The sequence below is a fragment of the Falco cherrug genome, chromosome 9, assembly GCF_023634085.1.
Source record: "Falco cherrug isolate bFalChe1 chromosome 9, bFalChe1.pri, whole genome shotgun sequence".
In the NCBI taxonomy this organism is placed as follows: Eukaryota; Metazoa; Chordata; class Aves; order Falconiformes; family Falconidae; genus Falco; species Falco cherrug.
In genome coordinates, this window is record NC_073705.1 from 13,628,708 (window position 1) to 13,638,476 (window position 9,769).

The 9,769-nt window shown below is 41.1% G+C and overlaps 1 protein-coding gene across 4 annotated transcripts in view; it reads right to left on the reverse strand.

Annotated features, from left to right (window-relative positions):
* TNC (tenascin C) overlaps nucleotides 1-9,545 on the reverse strand; it is a 72,126-nt gene extending 62,581 nt beyond the window's left edge. For 2 of the 4 annotated variants that reach the window (XM_055719777.1, XM_014282312.3), the window contains exon 1: nucleotides 9,353-9,545. The gene's annotated coding sequence lies outside the window, so the exon portion shown is untranslated. The remainder of the gene's footprint in view (nucleotides 1-9,352) is intronic. The other 2 variants (XM_027809477.2, XM_005441993.3) reach the window with 1 other exon arrangement.
* Nucleotides 9,546-9,769: the final 224 nt, after the last annotated feature.

Sequence of the window (9,769 nt, forward strand, 5' to 3'; positions counted from 1 at the left end):
CACAAACAAAGCTCTGCTTCATTTCCAGATGCTTCTCCACAGTATTTCTTCTAAAGCTACCTATAGGTTTTCCAGAGCTCAACTCACTAGGTTCTAGATGGTTTTGTGATGAGATGGGAAGAGCAGAAATTCAGGAATTCTGAATTTTCTTCCCACGCCTTTCACACTGAGCAAGACTTTCTGATAACAAAGCAGCAGCCAGTTCTGGAGGTGGGAGCTTAGACAATCTCATTTGTCTCTAAAATTCACAACTGAGGTATCATTTTCTACAGATAACGAGAGTTAAGAAACGAATCATCAATACTCTTGATAAATATATGAATAGGTGAATAAATAGGTGATCTGCTATAAAAAGCAGATGCCAAATGAATAAATTTACCAAAAATGTTGGTGATAAATATGCAGTAGAAAATAGGATCTTTGCATTTCTAAGAGCCATGAACCATTGACATATTGAACAAACACACAGCGTGCAAGCGAATAGCTAAGCACACTGAGACAGCATTGCTTTGTATAACATCTCCAATGAAACTGTTTTTTAAACTTCTGGAGTTCAGAAGCAAGAGGTTAGCCAAAATTTTACTGTATACACACAGCATCACACTTTTCCGTATTTAAACTGATTTTAGCCAAAGGAATGTCACATTCAGAGGCAAGTGGTAAGGAATTCTTGTGTTTTAATGACTTTGCTATATATAAAGGCACAAGTAATTTGCACATATATTGGCCTGAAATAAAAAGAAGTGTTTAAGTAGTATGAAATGCTACAGATAATACTGGTCAGCAGGGAGCAGGATGCTTTCAGAATTCACTGTGGTTATTTGCATGAAGCTTATAATTTGACTTTGATTTCACCATATACTTATTCAAGCACTGAAAATTACATCCCTAAAAACGTCTCAGAACTCGGTCGTAACAGCCTGTACTATTCTTGGTGATCAGAATTATTATTATTTGCCTCCTGCCATTAGCAGACTTTGGCCATGATTTTAAAAGAAGCTGGGGAAATGTATGGGTAATCTTTCATTAGATAATTATTTGATTTAAAACCAATTATTAGTTTACTTGGGCTGCTTTTCCTCCCCGCCAGAGCTCCTCTGTCCTTGGTACTAGCATCCAAAAAGTGCCGGAATGTGCACATTTTTCAAACTCCCCAGACCACAGAAGGAGTTCCTTGAAACCTGACTTCCAGTAACAGCCCCCAGGCTAGATATCTGCTTGACCTAGTTCTGTCAGATGTGGGAGCATCAAGAATTTGCCTCTTCAGCAATCTAGGGTAGGATAGCAAACTCTTAGTAGAGCTAAATATATAATGAAGAGTGAAGATGGAGTGAAATCAACCATGGCTTGGCAAGGCAAAATAAAATATAAATTAGATTCACAACATGTGAAACAAATTGGGTGCAAGGCATTTGGAAAAAGAGAGGAGATTGTTTCTAAAGAGTCCAGTCTGAGGATTTCTTTCAGTTCTCTGATGTAAAACAGAGGCGCTTATGTAACGTAATGGAAAATACAACCATATACACAGCCCTGAGCAAGTGATTAGTCACAATGGTGACGGAACTCAGACAAAAATCTGCACTGCTGCTTCAAATGTCAACAAATTGGGCACTGTTACACTAATGGGAGACTTGAGAGACCTCCAACAGCAACACTTTGACCTCGTTCTCCTAACCCACAGTGACTTGAGACCTGTCTGTGCTAAAGTCTTAGCTGACAGCAATTTGAGCCGTGGAATAAAAGAAGGGATGTGGAGCTCAATTATCCAGCAATAGATCTCCAGTGAAATCAATGCAATTGTGTCACATGAGAATTTGGCTGGCAGCCTCTGAAGTCTGCATAGGAGAAAACCATCCCCTCAGAAACGCAAGCTGAAGTGAAGCGTAGAAAGAATAATGTAGACAATGAGGGCTATGCATGAAAAATGCTTGGTGTAGTCTAATTTCCCCTCTGTCAGACTGGTTTTATCCCCCTGCTACTCCATAAGCAGTACTTGTGACCTATATGAGCACAAACCCAATCAGATCAGGCCAAGGCATCCTCTGCGGAAAAAAATTTCTGTACTATATAATTAAGACAATGTCAAGCAGGTATGCTATATGCATATTCAACATCTCATATCAAAGTGAAATAGTAATTGCTCACGTTAGCAGAAAAAGCTTTCTCCCCAGGTGAAATTGCTGAAGTTAGACACTGTAGACTGAATTTTTATTTACACTGAGACTCCCCCTTTTTGTCAGTCTAGTAGGGCATATTAATAGGCTATTAGGATATCAGGATTATAGGATAAATTTATACGAATTGCACTTACATCAAGCGTGGGGTTTATGTATATACGCAGAAACAAACACAGTTAAGAGTTCTTGTACATGTTCTGACCAACATAAATAGTACAAAAGAGAGTCAGGCTACAACCTGGAAAGTACTGTATTACTTCAGGATTGGCTCCCTTTTCTTACAGATGAGATTTCACCCATTTGAATAGCGCCAGTAGAACCAGTAGTAACGTGGAAAGGTAATCGCACCCAAATCTAGAGGGATCCCAATCAAAGCCAATGAACTCTGTGTCCAGACTGAGCTTCCTCAGCACTGACACGTCATTACAGTACCAGAAGCATGGGTCTTCTGAGAACAGAGATGGGGCAGTGACACTGAGTTCCCAGAGACACAAGAGCCCTGGCATCGTGCCTGGTGATGGGGAAAGCGTGGATAGGCACACGTAGCTGGCTGGTAGTAAACCATATTTCCTTGCTTCCGACAGCAACCCCATCAAGTCCTAGTGTACTACTACTAAGGCAAATAAACATTATATGAAATAATGGCCTGAGAATGACAAATAAACTACAAATAATGCTAATGCATTTCAGAATGACACTCTCTCTAGGTTCTGCATTCTTACATCAGACCTGGAACTGCAGCACTTGTAGTGCTGGATTACTGTGATTGACTTGCTAACCTGTAAAGTGTATTAAGTCTACACCATAATTAACACTTGGCAGTGGAAATATAAATTCCCTGGCTTGTAGATGGTATATCCTCCTATAAACACTTCACTTGGCCACCAAACTGGAAAAATAGATAGGACATTCATAAGGAGAGCTCAACATGGGAAATGCCAGCATTTTTTCCTGGAAACTATTTACATTGCCAAAATGCTTCAATAAGAAAAATTATCTGAGACCTTTCCCTTAATATGCATCCTGTTCTTATTTGGCTCGCAGTCTACAGTGTGCAGCATTCATTCTGAGTCAGACTTGAATTACTGTCGTACAAGCAATGCAGGAGGGAAGTACAAGTCACAAGTAAAGGAAAAATATGCATTACACTACATCTCACTAAGAAGAACAGTTTGCCTCCACATCACAAGCTACCTTTATATCTTTCTTGGCATAGACCTTGGTCCCACAGCACAGGGAAACTCTTTAGGAGGATTCAACACACCCAAAAGAGGCTGGCTTCTCAAAAGGTGCAGTAATAACAAAGAACCAGCACAAAGTCGACACTGAGCAACTTTTGGACACCTAACGAACTGGCTTCTGAGAAAATGAGATCATGACGGTCCAAGAAGGGAGATAACCACTAAGGTCTTGTCCTGCAATTTACAACACATACTGACAGCTAACCTTTCCTGTCCGAATAAAGGCTTTTCATCAAACCAAAAAGGCAGAAAACCACAGTCACAAGAGTGCTCAGCTCACAGCTGGCTCTCCCACCTGCCAGCCCTGCATCTTGTCTTTGAGACAAGACCAAAAATGATGAGAAAAATCTGTCTGTTCCCAGCTCTTCTAATTTCTTGGAAATGAAAAGTGAATTCTTTCCTTAGAAACAATTTTTTTTTTTTAAATCACTTTCCAGCAGGTATTCCTTCATTGTGGAAATAACTGTTTAGCTAGTTCTGATGGGCACACAGGGAAAGAGTTTAATTTTCATGTACACTCAGAAAAAGGTATTTACATCCCCTTTGAGCCTGGTGCTGTCAGAATGGTGTAGAAGGGCATAAATTTAAAAAACCACCAAGAAAGACAGTTTAGATTAATATTACAGTTAATATCCTAATCCGATAAGAAAATTAGCATTTGTAATTTTAGGCTTATGAGCGTATCTTGTTCTGGTGCATCTGGGTCTAAGGCACAGACAAATGCTCCAGTACTTAGCTGAGGCAAAATCATTGCAGTGGAATTTCCCTGGGCACCCGGCTTCAGACCCCTCCGAGTACCTTGGCCAATATCTACACACAGTCGATGCTATGGCCTGGCACAGGGAAGAGGCAGGCTGCTACAATAGACATTTGTCGTGCTTATGATTCAAGCGATCGTTTCTAAAATCTGTATTAAAGACTTCTGTTCTGCTACCCTGCACTTTCTACTTAATTACTAAAAGAAATATGTTTTCTAAGCATGAAACAATATCATATTTGTCAAGAGTTTGGAAACCGAGCATTTATATGAATTTAAGAAAGCTTCCTTTCTCTTCCCTGGGCGGTTCTGGTTATGGGGAAAGAGCTTTCTGTGTGAGTAATCTTTCTAAGTAGGAAGCAGAGCTCCCCTATTGCTAGGGAAGAATGGACCTCCAGTAGGCTAATATGTGATGGATGACTGAATGCAAACTTGGCAACGTTGTTCTCCGCTACCCAAAGAATACAAAATGCCACAGGCTATTCGTACACAGGGACTCTCTAGTTGGAAGTTCTGAAAACTTGGCAACATCCCCACCTTAGTTTAATTGAAACTACAGTGGCAAGACAATTAAGGATGTGAATTTGGGGAAATTTCTCGCAACAAGATCAACTCAGGATGAATTTGTCTTTGGTGATTGGGTCGTACACAAGCCACACAAAAACATAAATGGAAAGGTATTCTCACTGACTCCACAGCCGGAGCAGCAAAATCTCGCATTTGTTTATAGGGGTACTTTGTGGGATATAATGTATATTAACTAGCATTCTTTAACGTCTACATCTAGATACACCCACTGAAGGTATAGGAGGGCTTTTTTTGTCATTTTGTCAGCAACAGGATATGCAGTATAAGGGCACAGGGTTGGGGGTGGGTGTGCATACAGAGAGAAACCATGCACATAGAAAGCCAGTTTTACTTTACCTAAAGGCCATGTCTAGTTATAAGGGCATGTATATCATTCCAGTCTATGTTAAAAAGAGACACAAAGTTATTCAGACTTTGTCCTTCTAGCAGAAGGATCCCTATTATGTTCCTCCTTTCAATGCCCAAACACCTTCTGCTGGATCCAGAGACACCCCTCATCAGGCAGAATCCCACCCCTGCTCCTCCTCCCCAGCCTGCCCACCCCGCACAGCGCAGTTACATCATACAGCGAAAGATTTCACTAGCTGGAAGAATGCCTGGTTTTTAACTTTTCCCACATGTGGAAGGCATTTAACTTCAGCTCAGACTGAAGAGGGTCGAACGCACGAGTGGACACTGTGCACTGCGTTGGGGGAAGTTTCACACTTGTATAAACCCCAGAGCTCAGTCAAAACTGAGACAGCTCAAGACTGCCTCTTGGGGTTGTTAGTTTTCCTTCTTTCCGGTAGTCCCATTCCTCAAAGAACTGCCTGCTTCCTTCTTTTTTTCTCTTCCCTACACAAAGAACTTTTTTGAACAGCTAATAATAGCAATTGTAAGTCTTTTGTGGCAGAGAGCATCACTTATTACATCTATTCACTCTTTCTAATACAATGTGGCCCTAAAATGCTGTAGCAATAGTAACATCATCAACTTCTAATAAACTCTACACAAAACCAACAGAAGCCACAGACAGCAAGTCCACTTACAGATCAATCAGTTTAATGAATTAAATTCAATTAAAATCAGAAGTGATCTGTATACATCCCTTATTTTTCAGCTCTTGACCTTATGTTGTCGAAGTTACGATGTTTCCTTGAACTTGCAGGCTAGGAATCCTGCAATTGCTTGCACTAGTTTTGCACATTTCTGAGCCCGGGCGATGATAAAAATATTTGCTCAGTTCACTCTGGTTGCTGTCTTTCTTGGTTTCTTATTTCAGTAACAATGATTATTCTGCAATATTACATCAGCAAATCCTTTAAAACTACTAAGGTTAGTGGTTATATTTTACAGTAGCTTCAGACTTCTGTGGTTTATAACCACGGGTTTTGAAGACAGAGATCAGTCTTTGGGAAGGGTATGCTAAATCCACACCAGAAGTTAAGTCTGAGAAAGTGCCTGTTGGTAAATCAGAGCACAATTTTGATGCCCAGTATCTCAAACTGTCACAGTTCAAAACAAATACCTTTTTATTATTGGAAAGCTGAGATTTCTAACTTTCCAGTGATGTAAATCAGCCCTTCCTAAGCCTAGAGTTTTATGAGACACTGGACCTTAAAACTGTCAATAGCCCTTCAGCTTAGCAGACTGTGATGGCATGTGTCCAAGGATGAATATATCAAGTCACAGGCTTCAAATTAGAGTAATTTTTAACCATTCTGAATGTCTCATGTTTCAATGTCTGTCACACAGGTAGGACAGCTAAATGTGCAGCTGCTAACGAAGCAGGCAGCAGCCTCTGCATTTATGCTTGCTTCCAAATGTATTATCCAGCCTGGGCAGATCCCAGGGCACGCTAATGGAAACAGCCAGCTGGACGAACACTGTTTCTCTCTTACAGATTTGCCAATATGGGACAACCATTCACACCAGACAACTCTTACACAATCCAGCACCCTTCATTGCTACTTAGCACCACTCAAGCCTCTGAACACAGCCTGCAAAGCTAGACGAACAGAGGTACTGTTGTGTTGTACTAGGAAAACAGCAGAGAACTGCACAAGCAGGTTTAATATTTCAAATGGTTTTACCAGAACAGATTAAAGGGTTAAAGCTCTGGCTCTGAAGCAACATCACTGTTTCAAATGCACACTTGCTTCTCAGCTCTGCTTCGCTCCTGAAAAGGATGAGAAAATCCCAAGAAGCACAGACTCTGCCATCTAATCTCATTTTCTTATCAAAAAGTAAAACAATACTCAAGAACAAACTTTGACAGTCTCTTTATAGCAAGTCAGAACACCTTCATGCATAAATAGTCTTTGGCTTTTTTTAGATATTTTGTAAAAAGCAGTAATATGAAAAATAAGCCACCTGATGTGAGCTTCAAACACTTTTGGAAATGCTGTTCTAGAAACATGATAGTTATAAGTGAGTACAGAAGAGAAACAAGCCACTCTTTAAGAACTGGGACAAAAAAAAAAAAGGGGGGGGGGGGGGGGGAAGAATAAATTTACATTAACAGAAGCTCTCCAGCTAACAGTTACTCATAATTTTGTGGAGCACTTTTTGGCCTGAGTTTAGGGATATTCCCAATAAGTTCTAGCTTCATTAAGCATCATTTCAACAGGAAAGCTGGATCTGATTGGTTCTCTTTTCAGATGCCTATCACCACATCTACCTGGGTGAGCTTCCTTGAGCAGGATATCAGCTCCCTCTCCAAATGAGACATAACACCCTGATCTGCAGGCTGTCTGCTTTTCAGCAGATCCTTTGGCTCTTCTACAGCTTTGGAAACACTGATAAAGTAACTGTGGTTATAGGATTAAGGACTGGAACTTGCAAAAAATTTCCTCTGGGCTGAAAGGAGCCAGAGGATAAAATTTAATGAGCAAAAAATATGCTAAACGAATAGCAGTTTGCTCAGGATAGTGACTGTGATAGGATCAGTGACAGTGGGGCCAAGCAGTCCCCTGTACAGCATCCCTCTCAGCTGCTCATACCCTGCTCAGTTCAGATGCCCCTCCTTTCCTGAGTGATGGTGCAGAAGCATAGCACCTGCAAAGGGGATGCACTTGGGAACACCTCGATAACTCTTCCAAGTACTTTCAAAATTCAGTGCCAGGGAAGGTGAACTGCAGATAGACAGGTTCTCTTCTTTTGGCTAAACAATTTCATTTGACCAAATATTTTCTCCTGAGCTCCCAACAACAGTAATAAAAACCCCTAAAGACAACATAACACACTTCTGCAAGCCTTCTTGGGATCCAAAGGACTGTTGCTAGCCCCCACTGTCCAACTTACTCTCGGACTACAGCACCCTTAGGATTTCACAGGCAAATGCACAACACAGGCATAATAAAACAAAACTCCACTCATAACATTCATCAGGAAGAGTGTAAAAGGAATTCCCATTATTTAATACAACTGAAAAAAAAAATGAACCAGGAGAGAAAAACACAAGAGCTTGTCAATAAGGCTTTTACCCATTCTATAGGATCGCACGCACATCATTAGTTTCCATTATTTTCACAAAGGAAAATTTAATAAATACCTTTATTAGGCCTTTTAATGTTATAACATCTCTTCTGTGCAAGAGGGCATGCCACCACCATTTCAATCTGAACATATCTTTCTCCTGCATAGTATGATACAAACTTTTCAGAAGTTCAGAATAACTACCAAAACCTCTATGTCCTAGTAGCCAGATTGCAAATCAGGCAGGGAAAACTCTGCAAAGGTGATGCAACACAAAGTTTTGAGTAAGTGGGCTTAACTCCTAAATGAACCTAAGTACGAACACCTTCTCCCAGCCAGCTCCTCTATTTTAAGCCAACTTGAGCCTAACCGGTAAATGCAGACACAGTCATGCAGAAAATCTCAGCGCACAAGGGAGCAAGTAGTTAAGACACATTATAAGGCAAGTGTCTCCATTTTTCCATGATGATGGAGAATTTCACCCTCCCGCTCCCCAGAACCACCCATTTAAGTACTGGAAATAAGATATCAGTTGGATCTTCCTTTGTCTTTTGCTCCCCACCAGACTAAGGTTACCTCACTTTTACAAGAAGCTGGAGCCCAGTGGGGGCGGGGAGGAAGGTGACAAAGGCTTAAGTGCAAATAAGTGTGCAGACAGCAAACTCAAAAGGAAAAGGGCCTGACCAAGTCATACACAATAGCATCGGAGGCAGCGTTACCTGGGAGGTGTAGGAACTGCAAGTGGGTTTAGTGTGGTACACGACGGAAGGATGGAGGAAACATTTCTATTACTTCGGTAGCCAAGAGGAAAACCCAGTTTGGATTTTCCATCCTTCCTGTCAATCAGGTTTCTGTCTGTCTGTGTGTAGATGTCCAGCATTCAACTACCTCATCCTTCCTTCATTCATTGGATCGGATTGATGTCACCGAGACATTTCTTGCATTACTATTACACCGGACAATAAAGACAAACCAGACAGGCATGCTCCAATTCAAAAATATTCCCTAATAAGATTCCTGACAATCCAAACTGACAGTCATAACTATGAGGGTCATGACAGAATGCCGTGATATTGCAAGCTGGTGTGGGAGAAAGCTCCTGATTTTTTAATTCAGGAAGGAAGCAGACTTACCTTACAGCCTCTGACAGAGATTAGATCCCGCTGTGAGCCACCTCCATGAAATAAATATGATGTTAAAGTCAGATATCAGGTTCTGACTTGGTTGCCGTCCTGTCAAAACTCAGAGAAGTTGCATTGTCTAATTTTGCCTGTGAGTGTGTGAAAGGCAGAAGCGTTTGACAGTAAGGCAAACTGGTCAGAGCAGCCAGATTCTGCTGGGTTTATATAGCTGAGCTGCAAATCCTGATCCTTGGCTCATTCCACTGTAATAGGATGCCTGAAGGCATTTTTTTCGGTTTTGCTTTAAAGGAACAGCCTCTCTCTTTGGCTTAGCTTCTGAAAGACACACAGGCACACTCACATACACACACTGTCATACACAGGCACACACACAGACAAAAAGAATTTGCATGCAACTTATGGCTAAAG